This window comes from Mastomys coucha, unplaced genomic scaffold (assembly GCF_008632895.1).
Source record: "Mastomys coucha isolate ucsf_1 unplaced genomic scaffold, UCSF_Mcou_1 pScaffold9, whole genome shotgun sequence".
Classification (NCBI taxonomy): Eukaryota; Metazoa; Chordata; class Mammalia; order Rodentia; family Muridae; genus Mastomys; species Mastomys coucha.
In genome coordinates this window covers 69,336,576-69,352,260 of record NW_022196915.1, presented here as the reverse complement: position 1 = coordinate 69,352,260, position 15,685 = coordinate 69,336,576, and positions in this window count along the sequence as shown.

The following is a 15,685-nucleotide window of genomic DNA, read 5'->3' as shown; positions in this document are numbered from 1 at the left end:
CATGAGCAACTTCAAGCTCGAACCGTGAGAATGTGAGGCTCCGGCTACCTGACTTTGGCAGTGAACAATAACACAGAAGGAAGGTTTTGTTTGTTGTGGTCCAGTAATGTTTCCTGCTATGTGTAAAATAAATTCTAAACTGACATTTGATCAAAAGATACAGAAAAGTTGCAAATATGTCTCAGTAAGCAAATAGAATGCAAACACAGATCTGAGTAAACGATTAGAATTATATGAGAGCATGTCAGAATGTGTGCTGACATATTTATTTTTTTATGTACAGTATATAACAGAAAGACTTCTTTGTCCTATCAGTTAATGATTGTCTCTGAGAAAAATGATGCTTTATTGTAAACTAATGTGTACGATGATGTGATGCAATACTATTTTATTTCTTAAAGTCCAGTTTCTGATTATCACAGCTGTTTACAAAAGTGATACAAAATATCTGCTGCATAGATGTGTCATCAATCATTTCAATAATATAAGATTATAAGTAGTGACATTAAAATTATATGGAAAAAGAGAAGTGTTAAGTTTTAATGGTATCAATCTCTATGTGTGTATATGGAGTGAGGTAAAGGTATAATTGGAGAGAGGAGAGAGAGACAAAGAGAGAAAGAGAGAGAGAGAGAGAAAGAGAGAGAGAGAGAGAGAGAAAAAGAGAGAGAGAGAGAGAGAGAGAGAGAGATGGAACTTTAAATGAGGTTCATAAAATGTTCAACTAGTGAAGTCCCTTCAAGGCATCCTGGTGATACTTCTATGTAAAAGTTTAAATAATAGAACAAAATAAACAAATATGGGTCCTAACACCAAACAGAAACTGATTAAGAAAAGCTTCTAACACCACACCTTGAGCACATCATTGTTAATACTAGGCACAGCAAAGTTTCTACCTTGGATAATGTTTCCAAGCAGAAGATATGACAAGAGATACAGACAACTACAGAAACCAATCAGGGAATGAGGGGCAAGCAACTGGATTTTCCAAGTGAGTTCTCTCCATGGCTGAGCTTTCCATGCATAAATGTCTGGCTGCTCTTTCATATCATATACACTAATATTATAGGATCAGCAATAGTAACATATATTGGAAATCATTGACGTAGCCTATTCTCTGGACACACCACATTGACTCTTAAGTAACTTATGGGTGTTAGATCTTCTACATGCTCTGTTAAACACTATAAGTCGATATGCTTGAATCTGAAATGGCGAGGCAAATCCCACTTCCATAGTCATCCTCTCATGATGACACTGGGCTGCAGATTAGCACTGAAACTATAACACGCATTGCAACTGGCCTAACCATACAGCTGAACTCATGAGAAACCTTGCCTCAAAAATCAATGTACAAAGCAAGAAGAAGCCACTTAACATTGATGATTGTTTTCTCACACTTGGGAATGAATATCAGTATTTCAAAATTTGTAAACACACACAGATGCATGCACAGACACACACACATGCTCATGCACACACATACAGGCACACTCAGACACACACTGACATTTACTGTGAATGGGTTTTGGTGGTTTAGACCTATAATTCTCAGGAGATTATGACAGGAGGATTGATGTGTAAGGCATTCCTGAAGTAAAAAATGTTTCCAAGGACAGCTTGGGCAACTTTGTGCTTTTTATGAAATAAAAAAATAATGAAATATAACCTGTATATTTTGTGTTTGCCTGACAAGAGTAAGGTCCTGGTTTATTCCCTACTATGGAAAATATAATAGGAATATATTTTGATAATGAAATTCAACATAGAATATACCTAAGCTTTACTTTGTGTACATAACTCCCTCATATTTTATTTGTTTTCTTTGTTTTGATCTGGGCTCTTCTAAATTTTTCATCATCACAAATACAGCACTTAACATTCAATAATGAATCCCAGCATGCAGTAATCATGTTATCATTATGAATTCAAAGAAAACATTGATGATGAAAGAATTACTGATCATAAACATGAACATCTATACCTTTCTTTGTTCATTGCCTCCTGAGTAAGCACATCTGTTCCACAAAAGCCACAAGGTATTCTTGTGCTTAATTAATACTATACCTTTTATTCATCTTATTAACTTCCCACAATGACATAGGTTTTAAAAATAATTCATAGTAGCTGAAGAAGAGATACAGTACTTTTAAAGTAACATCAGGTTAATAAATAAAAAAGAATAAATACGCATTTATTAAAAGTAGACCTGCTTTAACCAAGAAAATACATCCTTCTTTTTGATGTGTTTTAATATACAATGTAAATATAAAACTTGTTAGCCTACACTTGGTTACTCAAAATAACAAGATACATAACAAAAAAAATTCATAATTGATTTGATTTAGTTAATAGTCCCCTGAAATACACTTCAGCATGAGAGGGAGGCACCACAGCATCAGGAAATGTGACTATTCATATGGTAGCCCTGGTGGGGAATAGGGAGACTTGAACCCTATTGTTTAATTCCTGCTTCTCATTCTCATTCAGTATAGCAAATAGGATGGATTTGAACACAAGCAGCTTAATGTGGATAATTCCTCACCAACATATTCAGAGATTTGTCTCTGAGGTGGTTGTACAGCTTATCAAATTCTAGTCAAACTATGAATCCTAACTTTTAGCGGTCGGCCTAAGCTGTATCAAGTATCAACCCCTTCTATTAATGCTAGTGTGATGTGTTTATGATACTCCTTTTTTCCATTGCCTGGTACGACTTTTCCATTGTAATATTAATATATTAATGGAGAAACATGAGATCAAATCTCAAGGTAATTCTCAAATATAAAGTGTGTCAAGACTCAGCCTTCTATATCCTGTATAAAACTTCTGAGATGGGAAATAATTTGTCTAAGCAGAGGACGCTACCATACTTGGCCCACTGCATCTTTCAAAAAACTTTTCTGAGATGGACAATCTCTAGCCCATTTTTTTTTTCTGATCTTGGTCTTGAAAGAAACTGACTCCCATACCAATTCTCTTTGCTAACTTCTTTAGGTAGAGGCAGTCCAAATTAGAATGTTCTTGGTTTAGAGACAGTAATGTGGCTAGAATAAGCTGTTTTTAAAAGAATCATGAAGTCTGTGTGAGAATTAAAAGTACGCACACAAATGTGAGTGTATGCCTGTGCATATGATTTTGTGTGCATGCCTGCATGTGTCTGTGCATGTGAGTGTACACTAGCACTCTGTATTATGTATGTGTATGCATTCTTCCCTTAGCCTAACAAGAGTGTTTTGAAGTATATTTAGGAACGCGTTTTCAAACAACCTCTTTATCTATTTATGCCTGTATGGTTTGGCCAAGGAAATGTTGCTTTACGTTTCTGACAAAATACAAGGTTCTGTCAGCAGCAACAGGGAAAGAACAACTCTCTGCTGTAACTATCAGGAGCCTGGGGACCTCCACAAATTTCTAGTGACCTAGCCTCACATGAAATCAAACATAGATTTCAACACAGAAAACAATTTCATGGTGAACTAGTATGAAGCAACTTTAGAGTTTATTACATTTTAAACTGATTTAAAACCAGCACTATGGGATAGGCTCTTGAAAGGAAAGTAGAACCTTCTCAGGTTCATGTATGAGATTATGTGAAGGTCACATTCATTGTCTTTCCAAGTCACACATAGGATTGTGGTAATTTCTAAGGTTACTTTTTGAGGGGTTGCAAAGGAATTTTAAAAAGAAAAGAGAAGTATTTCTTGAAGTATACCTGGCAGGACTAAAATTGATGAGGTAAATATCTAAATTACAGGAGTTAAGGTATCTTTATTTTTTTAAATAAAGCTGCTATTTTATATTAAGAATAAGAAGTTTTTCAGTGTCTAAGAGACCTATATTCAGGTAAAACTAAATAATTGTCTTCATTATAGAAAGGAATTTCAGGGCCATAATGTCTCACGTCTACTAAAATTCAAAATTATAATAATTCATATATAAGTACAAAGTTATCAAAATCACACTTTGCTTTGAACCAATGACTCCTGTGTTGTTCTGTTGTTCCAAACCAAATGTTAAGTATTTGGAAATAGCAAGGTTTTATTTAAGAAAAAATTATATTGTTAGATTTCCTACTGGGCCAGACAAACTCAGATAAACTATGTGACCCTCCTCCAGCTAAGAGCTGGTTCTTTCAGACCTTGCCATGCCACAAGTAGCCATTCCTCTCACTAAGGTCCTGCAAATAGCCACACCTCTCTCCAACCTCCTTCTAATAGCCAAGCCTCTCTCCAAGTCCCTATTACACCGAAGTCCTGCCTCCAAAGACTGAAGATTGGCCCACAAGATGCTGACAGACTAGGGAGGCGTTTTCCTTTACCTACCTGCTGGTAACAAAACCAGAGTTGAATAATGATGGAGGACTGAAAGCACAACATGCCTCAGTCTCCTTTTTTAACCCCTTCCTGCAGTCCAGTTTCCTTAATTTTTCACAGGCTCCTCCTCCCATTCCAGAAGACCAGTTTGTGTGTGGCTGCAGGCAGCAACAAAATGGGGTTTTAAAATTAGTGGGAGTTTGAATCAAGAAAATGAACACCTGTATTATAAAGACAAAATTTTTGCTTCAGATAAATCTGATAAAAAACTTAGTGGGATGATGTCTATGAATGGTTTTGTTTTGTAAAGCATTTTATATTTTCATAGAGCACTAATCTTTCTTCTAATGTACCAAACAGATAACATAGTCATTTGCATGATTTAAAATACTTTAATATGTATTTCATCAAACTGATTTTTTTTCCATTTTCTGTCTTATTCTTGACAACACACAAAACTCAGAGTCTAAAACTTGTCTGGTGATTTTTAGTTCTCTTTGCAAACTGTTCTATTACTGATAATCAACTTCAAAAAAAGATAACTGAATACTAAGAAATGGTGATCTGATTAAAATATGACCCTCTGGAAGACTTATGCGTTTTAATAAACTGGCAGAGTAAGTTGCTATCATTAATTTGTTTTCATATAAACTATAGAATGGAGATTTCAGGGTATATATAATGCTCACCTGCAATCCATTTAGTATTATATGTAAAGAAAAATAAGGACCTGAGGGAACTAAACATTATAATTTCCTTTCATTGCCATGGTGGAAGAAGGAAAGATAGGAAAAAATAACGGAATGTGGGAAGAGAAAGTAACTACTTAGCCTAGAATCCATTAAAATATTTTGCCAGATGAAAGCTCAGAATACACAATTAACATTTGCTGGAGATGTTGCCTACAGAGACAACATTCCCTTTGTATAGTGACATTTCAAATAAAAATGTTAAAAGAGTAACTATTGATGACGAGAGTCTATGCTCTTTCACTGTTCTCAGCTGTAAACTGTAAGATCACCAACCATCTATTAATTTCATCTTCCAGAGGAACAAGAACAGAACCCTTTGAGACAATTTCTCCCAAGCACAGAAATTTAAGAGCTCTCCTCTGCCCTTGTTGCCCCTTTTCCACTTACGGAGCTGTATATATTAGGTGTCTTAATGTTTCACTGCTGTGAACAGATACCATGACCAAGGCAATTTGTAGACAACATTTAATTGGGAGTAGCTTACAGGTTCAGAGGTTCAGTACATTATTATCAAGGTGGGAGCATCCAGGCAGGCATGGTGATTGCAGTGCTGAGAGTTCTACATCTTCTAAAGGCTGCTAGGAGAAGACTGGCTTCCAGGCAGCTAGGATGAGGGTGTTAAAGCTCAAGATCACAGTGGCACACCTATTCAAACAAGGTCACACCAACTTTAGCAAGGCCACACCTTCAAATAGTGCCACTCCCCGGGCGAGGCATACTCAAATCACCACACTAGGTATAGTGGAACTTCTTTGCAGCAGTCAAAATTCTATAAATTAAGTGATATCATTTTGAGAGGGATATTTGTCCTTCAGCTACTTGGTTAAGTTTATCAGTGGCACATATTATTGTGACTCTTTCTTTTAGTTATATGTCTCAATGAATTTCTTCTCTAAATTTTAAAAGAAAGACCTTTCTTTAAAGCTGTGTCTTATATGATGTATTGTCCATCCTAATGCTTTATGCCTCAAAAGAAAATTTGTCCCACCATTTGGTCTCTGCTTCCTTGTAAATCTCCCACTCTCATTATTTACTACATCATAAAGCTAATATTTTCTCGGAATCACAGAAAACTATTTACAGTAAAATTAAAATCCTTTAGTTCAAATCTTGAGGCCCATAATTTTATTTTATTTTACTATAGCCCTATAGTCTAACTATAATATCTCATATTTAAAAGGAGTGAGAAATAAGCCAAAAAGGGTTTTATGTAACATTTTGAGATATAATTTGATATTCATACATACAAAATATACTATATAGAAACCCTTAAAACACCTCTAAAACTTCCCTTTGAAAAATCAATACATGTACAGTTGGAATACCTTAGTTTTTTAACAGAAATATTTAATCTCTGCTTCGTGCTGGCTCATTATGAAAGCCCTTTCTACAGCTAATACAAGCATCTACATTTACCTGGCTGGAAGTCCTAAAAGGACAAGGAACCTCCTCAGGCTCTGGAGAGCAGTGATGGCCAGAGTCAGTTTTGTCACAGTCACTGACACTACCAATCATTAATTTAAAAAATAATAAACAACAAGCTACATGTATACTTTCAAACTAATATCTCCAATTGTCATTTTTTAATTAATAATTTCAGTATAGTATACATTATACATAACTATGAAAAGATTGTCAATGTGCTTGTTTTGGGTATTTTTTTTTTTTTAATCACAGGTTAGTCTTGAGATCAGTAGGGTTCAAAAGTTGTTGAAATTGATAGAGTCTTAACTTATAAGAAGGAAACGGAAATTGTTTTCATTGTCTTGACTGGAGGCCCCAGGGAGTTTAGAGGTCTGGTGGGGTTGGAGTCGGGGAGTGGGGACATCCTCATGGAGACAGGAGTGGGGAGGAGGTATGGGATGTGCTGCAGTCAGAGGGTGGACCAGGAGGGGAATAAAATCTGGAGTGTAAAAACAAAAAAAAGATTAAATGAAAAGAAGGAATACAAAAATAAAAAAGTTAATGAATGTGTAAGTGTTAAAGTAGAAAATATATAAGAAAACTAATGAAAATAGTATTATTTTGCACATACCTCAACTATACTAGTTACTTGTACATTCATTAAAATTAAATACCTTGACAAAACGGACTTCCTGAAGAAAAAGCTTATTCTGGCTCACATTTCAAAGTTAAATCTCATCATGACACTAGAGTGATGACAGGTAGAACTTGAACATCTCCTCTGGATGCATGTGATCTTGAGAACAATGAACAGCCAGCTAGCTTCTCCTTTAATATTTACTACAGCAGCAATGACATTGAACGTTGCCACTCCCATCAATGGCCATATTTCCACATCAGTTAATCTAGCTAACCCCTCCCCCACAGACTTGCCCAGAGGCTATGATGGAGAATCACTAATACTCCTACAGACTTATCTGCTATACTTTTTTTTTTTTTTTTTTTTGGATGTTCGAGACAGGGTTTTTCTGTGTAACTCTGGCTGCCCAGGCTGGCCTCGAACTCAGAAATCTACCTGCCTCTGCCTCCCAAGTGCTGGGATTAAAGGCATGCACCACCACTGCCCTGCTATAACTTTTGATCTTCTCAATATTAAACATCACACTAAGGATGTGACTAAGTTCAGATTGTGAAATTTAAATTTCCTTGAGCTAAGTTCTTTTCTGTTTGTTTGTTCTGGTCTGTTTAGAAGAGACATTTGGAAGAACTGTTATTTCAAGAAATAGAAATAATAACAATACCTATTCAGAACCAGATGTGCAATCTACCCTGTAGAGAAAGCATTAAATCCAACTGTAATGCTATCATTATAATTCTATAACAGTATTGCACCAGTTGAATCAGTTTTCCTGGCAGGTTGTTAGTAATGTAAGCAATGTATACAGGTGATTAAGAAGGCTGACAACTTTCCAAAGGAGTCTGTAGAGAACTTTCTGTGATGATGAAAAAAGAAGGAAGAGTCAAGCCCCAGTCGCAGTTGATTACTTGTCTGACGGGCTACTAAAGCATAAGATGACTTTAGTGTTAGAGCCTGACCTGATTATGACAAGCAACCAACACTGGTACCAATAGTTTATATTGTTGTGGTTTTCTCATAACAATATATACTTCACCAGCAATGTGCAGAAAGGAATTCCTTCCTATAAGGATATGTCATCTTTATGTATAGCTTTTAGAAAGAATACACAAGTTGTAGATGAGTGTTAAGTTGTTAAACTTTTTTCTTGTTTTTGATATTAGGTATTCAGGCAGCCTTCTCTACATCATTATATAAAAATATTTGTGCTCTATAAATACCATTGAAGTTTTGATTATATTTTAGTATCTTCTTGCTAAAATACTTGTTGTACTTGTTATTTATTATGATTCTTGAAATATTTTCAATAAAATGTACAAATAAGCTCAATATTTGCTTAATACATAATAAATTTGTTCAACCATGCTTCACCCTATATAATCACAATTATATATCGTTACTCAAATATTAACTTAAAAAGATAACAATTCTTCTTAAAACTTAATGTAGAATAGGACTTTTATTATTATACACTCTCAAAATTTCATACTCAGAAATTTTAATCTGCACTTATATAATTGTAATGTAAAATAGAAGATGTAAATTTAGACAATTTATGTTAAAATATCACAATTTGAATAAAGAAACTTTTAGAAAAACATAAATGAACTTGTTTGCAAGTATTTAGTATAATTAGAACATAATAAAGCATGATGAAATTATTTAACTGAGATTAGTCATAAAAAGCTAAAGGCAGATATTTTTTCTCATTTTTGGCCTTTTATTGTCTCTTTATAATATTATTCTTTATATATCACATCACAACCACAATTTTCCACTTCCCTCCCTTCCCCCACATCTCTCACAACCACTTCCCTTCTCTCATATATCCCATGGTCTATGGGGGGCAAAATCTATTCAAACTACCAAATTTGTGATGACTAACTTTACAGGATTTGAAGTCCATTGAGACACACCTCTGTGGGTGTCTGTGAGAGTCTTTCCACAAAGATTTAATGGAGGCGAGAAGAACTACACTAACTGTGGACACCACTATGCCATCTATTACAGTTCTTGGCTGAATAAAATGGGAAAAATGAAGAAACCTGCTAAGTACCATCATTAATTTCTCTCTGCTTCATGGCTGTAAATCAGGGTGACCAGCCACCACATGCAGTGGCCACCAGTCCTTCCTCCCATGATGTACCATATCCTTGCCTTAAACCATGAGCCAAAGTGAATCCTTCTTTCCTTGAATTTATTTGCTAGGTGTTTTGTCACAGTCAAGAGAAAAGTAACTAACACAGCCCTTATTGATTTACTGGATTCCTGTTGGATATTTTCTAAAATTTCTATTCCTTATTCTAGAGTTGTTTCCCCCCAACGATCTTTAATTTTTAAAAACTTAGTGTAAAAAGAGTACAGGGAAGCACTTTAAAGAGTACTTTATGACCAATATGATGTAGATAGGGATGTACCTCAGTGGTAGTGCATTTATCTAAAGTGGGTAAAGCCCTGGGTTTAGTCCTTAGAGCTATAACAAGCAAAATAAACACAGTGTGATCAGATTTTATAAATGTATAGATCAACAATGCAAAAAAATATGTATTTTCTGAGATTTTCAGCTGTGATTCTTCTCCTGCTTTTATTCATATTTTTCTTAGGTGTGATCTTCTTGTGTCCCAGATTTCTTCCATGTATTATGCTTAGAATTTTTAGATTTAATTTTTTGTGACAGATGAATGCATTTTTTCTTTTTTTTCTTCAACTCCTGAGAATCTCTTTTCTGTCTCTTCTCTTCTGTTGGTTGATAATACTTGAATCTGTAGTTCCTGTTTGCTTACCTAAATTTCCATTTCTATAATTCTCTCAGTTTGTGTTTCTTTATTGTTCTAATTCACTTTTCAAATTATTGGACATTTTCTTCCATCTATTTGTTTTGTTTTGTTGGTGTTCTGGTCATTCTTTAATGGATTTATTATTTCCTCCATTTTCTGTTTGTTTTGTTTTATCCCTTCATTTCTTTAAATAACTTCAAGTCCCTCTTTAATAACTTCTAGCACCACCCTTAATTTGATTTTAAGGAAATTTCTTTTGCTTCCGCTGCTTTATAATAGTCATATCTTACTGTCAAAGGATTGGTGGGCTCTTGCCCTGGCTTTTGTTCTCACACTGGCATTTAGACATCTGATTTGGGATAATTATAGTTCTAGGTGCTGATTTCTGAGTTTTTCTTTATTGGATAAGTGTTTCCTTCCTTGATTTCTGTTTTCTCATTCGTCTTCTAGGCTTTATGACATGCAATTCTGCTAGCTGGCATGACCTCGAAACTATTAGGGAGTCTCTGTTCAGGTTAAAGTTTGGACTTCTAAAGGCAAGCTTGTTCTCTGGTACAGCAGGCTATCACTATTCTTCTGAGTGATGTGTCTTGCATCTCTGCTTCTGAATGGTGTGGCCAGCGTCAGAGCAGCTTCAGTCTTCTGGATCTGGAGGGAGGGGCCAGTATCAGTGTGAGCATTGAGGTGAAGAGTGGGGAGAAAGAAGCAATAGTGATAGAATGGATCTTTGGGGACCAATCTAGGTAGTGGGGGATTTCTGCTGGCTGTTTGGCCACTTACTTGTTCTGGTTATTTTGTTCTCTATCTGATAGACATTATTCACAAAATGCATTGGAAAGTAATTTTAATTATTTGTTTTGTAAAACTTATTTCATCAGGTTTTAAATATTTGTTTTTCACTCATTAGTATTTCAATGGGCAAAAAATATCTATAATTTCTAATTTTTAATAATAAATTTAATCAAATAATAGTACTTAATTTTGTCATATAATAGACTTAAAATGCAAGAAAAATGTTAAGATTTTGTTTATTGTTTTCGATATTTTTTTAAGATTTATTTTATGTATATGATTACACTGTTGCTGCCCTTGTACCAGAAGGGGGCAACAAATCCTATTACAGATAGTTGTGAGCCACCATGTACTTGATGGGAATTGAACTTAGGACCTCTGGAAGAGTAGTCAATGTTCTTAAAACCACTGAGCCATCTCTCCAACCTCTCCCCCACTTTTAAAATCTTTGTTCCCTACCAGCATCACATTATTTGGGCATGTATTGAATCAAAGAGCCAAGAAATTCCTAAGGCTTTTGACATTGCATAGTCAAAGACTATGTTGTTATCAATAAAAAGTCAGCAGAGGCAATTAACAAAAATTTCTCATCACTGGCAATTAACAAATTTTCTCATCAGTGTTAAAGAAAGGAGAGGTTATTATTAAGTAGTTACATAGCATTTACAAATGTAGTAACTGAGAAATCATACAGAGAAAAGAGACAGGCAGACTCAGAAGGAAGGAATGAATCCCTCACTGTCCTTTGAAAAATCAAGTGGAGTAAACATAGCAATTTGAACGACATGTGCATTTCATATAAATGGATGTTAATAAATATTTATGTTTGTAATTGGATCAAGCAATAAAGGACAAATTTTAAGGACTTTGCTTCTGATCTCATACACATTATGGAAGATAAACAAACAGGATTACACTGGCTGCTTTTTTTAATATTGAAAAATGTTAAAATGACAATGACTTATACAAAAAATATTAAAAACAAAGTAGAAAAATAAAACCACATTTACTTTTGGATCAAATCATATTCAATATACTATATCAAGAAATTTTCCTTTTCTGTTGGCAAAAATGAAGAAAAGTATTACCATTTGAAACTAATTAAGAGTGCTATTTTTTTAATGAGTGAAAGTATATTTACTGGGTTGACAATAGAATATAAACAGAACAGTTTAATATTCATGATATGAGCCAAATGTGAAATATAAAAATGGTTCTTTATCCCTATTGTAGAAACAAAAATGTAAAGAAAACAGTAACACACTAGAACGGGAAAGTGCTACATTCTTCACTGATTAAAGGTTGAAAGGAGAAAAGAATAAATATGATGTGAAGGCTTTGAACTAGCAAGAATGTACTTTGTGTTTTTTTCTTCATATGAGGTAATTCAACATAGTAAAAGAGAATTTATGGTGAATACTGTCCTCCTAGCAGTAAGCAATTAATCTATTTTATTTTCCAAATGCCTCTTCAGAGAGCCATAGAAGAAAATTTATATCTGAAATTATTATTAAGCAATCTATCTACATCTTGCATTATAGATCATAATTATTTTATAAAATAAAGAACAAATTTTACAAAATCTTTATCATAGGCGTGGTCCCCTTGAGCTTCATTTTACTTAATGAGTAAATTTCATCATCATGAAATTATTGTTTATTTCCTAATTATTTTTCAAGCATATGCAAATAATTGTTGAAAATATAGTTTGCATCATAAACAAAATAGACAAATGGAACTGTCAACACAGTTATTACATTCTAACTGGGCAAACAGATTGGGTATATTCTAAAGGGATTTTATACAATTTGTTATAAATACAGAAACAGTGGTACACTCACAACTAAGAATATTATTCTGATGTATAATTGGAAGAGGCTGTGGCTAAGAAATGTGTGTTGACATGGGCAGGAATAAGTGGGACAAACGCAAAGATCTCATATCCATCATTTCTTCTCTTTTCACTCTGGCAATCACATATAATCCATGCATATCTAAACTTTAGTTGATGCAATTTACATCTCCTCCTCTATTGGAAAAAATATTTCCATTTTTATTTCCTTACTTGAGGAGATATCTTGTTAATAACATATAGATAGATGGGCTCTTCTATATCCTAAGGAATGGTGTTTTTATCTGAAATCAGTACATGTGAATATATTAATCAATTTATGTTCTTTTTACAATTAAAAAAATTTCAGTTAATTTAAAGTTTGTTTTTAGTTTCTTCTAGTAATCTTTGTTTTGGAGAGCTTAGGACAAATTCCTATTAACGCAGATATGGTACCCAAACAGAGTAGATATAGAACAGTTAACCATCTTCAGCTTAGAGACAAAAGAAAGTTCATTGCCATAACTTACAAGCAAGTGTTAGACTCACAGTCTCATTATCTAAAAGCCCCATCTCACGTGGGCAAAAACTCACAAGAGACATGCACCTGGAGCCTTCTGAAAGACTTGTGGATTAGAGAGTCTCTGTTCCCCAGTAATCTCTTCTTACTACATGTATACAACTAGAGAGGGCCCATATGAATCTCTGAAACTTGTAAATTGTTTATTTAGTGAGACTTGTATGTTTGGTTTACTCTCTGAATCAGAATGAGAGACTATTTCCACTAGGAGAAAATTGTTGTATGACTTCTTTTTACTTATTTCTCATGATATGTTAAGTAATGTACTACAGTGGGTATCTCATTGTGGGGCAGTGTAGGGCAGTGGTCTGTTCAGACACCTTAGGCTCAGTCGAGTAATGGTTTTGAGCCCTGGAGCCTCAGTGGGCAGTTTTCTGCTTGCACTGGGCAGAAGGAGCTCGGCTATAACTCCTGAGTCTTTGGCTTCTGCTTCAGTTACAAGGCCTCACGCCTCACAGGTGCCCCTGCAGGAGATGTGTGCTCTATCAGGCAGACAATGTCCCAAGCTCCCAGCATTCTAGCTGGACCCTAACCCCAGACATCTGACCACAAGGCAGACATGCCACACCCCATACAATAGAAGAGGCAGTTTGCCCCCTCCTCGCTCTCTTGCCCTTTGTCTCTTCCCTCTCTTGCTTCTTCTCTTCCTCTCTTGCTCTTGCTCTCTTGCCCTCTTCGTCCTCTCTCTTGCTTTTGGTTCTCTTGCCTTCTTGCTCTTTTGCTTTCTTTTCTTTCTTTTTTCTCTCTCTCTCTCCTTCTCTTTATCTCTCCTTCCTCTCCTTTTCTTCTCTCTACTCGACCGGCCTACTTTCTCTTTCCTATATTAAAATATCTCATTTATACATCACCTAATTTTTAACTAATGTGCGCCCCACCCACAGGACCCAGCACCAGGGAGGAAGAGAGATCTGGGCCTCAGCAATGGCCCACCCTCGCTACAACATAGCATAATCTGTTTCTATTAACATAACACCCCAACACACTTAATACACATCCTAATTATTTCTATTGTGGATCACTACAGAAGCATTGCTAATTTATATTTGTTAATACTTAAGAATATACATTTGACTGTATATAAAAGAGTATGGTTGTATAAATGTTTAAGATTAATGTGTCTTCAAGTGCCTATATTTATATTTAATTATTTTTGCAATCTTTAAGTAACATCATATAATTGGTTTTAGAATATATTGGTGAAATAACTTTTTAACTAATAATACTTGACATAACTATTATTTTTAACAAAAATTCAAGTTTTCTATATTTTTTAGTGTCAGTATTAAGAATACTATTTTTATATGTAACAGTGCTTTCAGAATAGACTTAATCAACACTGTCACAAATTTCATTTTTAAATAAAATTACTTCTATATTTATTCATTCATAATCTTTTAGTATTTTTATGCTATATATTATTACCATTTTATATGTATGTTCGTCATTCATTGCAACATATCTGACAAAAATCAACAATAGCTGTACTTCAGATTCCAATAAAGTAAAACTGTTGTGGGTGTAAATTTGGATTAGAAATACAATATTTCTTTTTAAGTGTGAATAGAAATTATTAAAGACCAATATGATAATTGATAAGCAATCACTTGAGATTTTTATTTTTCTTTTCCCTATAATGTTATTTGAATGTGTAATATTATACAGCTAAACATTTTTTATTAGATTCATATTGGTGTGCTCTTCTCTAAAGAAGAATATTTACCATGTTCTCAGCATTTCTCAGCTTCCTGTAATTCCTTGTCTAGGAATGAAGCCTTCTGAGCCTTCACATTTCTATATTAGCAGCTCTGTAGATATCATGTTTTCAGGCATTGTTTAGGTCTTTTGATAATGTATGAATGCTCACATATGAGCTGAAGAAGGATAGCACCAGTAGAGATACTGAGGAAGAAAGAGAAAAGCTCATTAGGAATATACACACACATGGATATACATATGAATAACTAAAGAAACAGTGACAAAGAGGGCACGATTTAGAAGGCAAGTGGGATCAGTTATATAGAGGATTTGGAAGAAAAAAGAGAGGAGAGATATGTGACAATTATATTAGAATCCCAGAACTATAAAGTTAAATAGATACCCACATGCTTTTGACATAAGAAGATACTGAGATTTTCACTAAAAAAAAAAAATGGTCAAATTAAAACATCAAACAACAATATGAACTAACTAGTACCCTCAGCGCTCCTAGGGACTCAACCACCAACCAAGGAGTATACATGGTAGGACTGATTGTTCTGGCAGCATGTGTATAGTACAGGATAGCAAAATCAATCATCAATGGGAGGAGAGGTCCTTGGTCCTGTGAAGGTTCTGTGCCTCAGTGCAGGGGAATGCCAGGGCCAATAAGTGGGAGAGGGTGGGGTGGCAAGCATAGGGAAGGGGGAGCCAAACGGGGGTTTGTTCTTGTTTTTGTTTGTCTGTTTGTTTGTTTGTTCCTGGGAGGGGAAACTGGGAAAAGAAACATCATATGACATGTAAATAAAGAAAATATCTAATAAAAAAATAAAAAATAAAACATTGTTATCCAGTTCTCCAATTTAGAAAAAAAAACAAAAAAACAAAAAAACAAAAACAA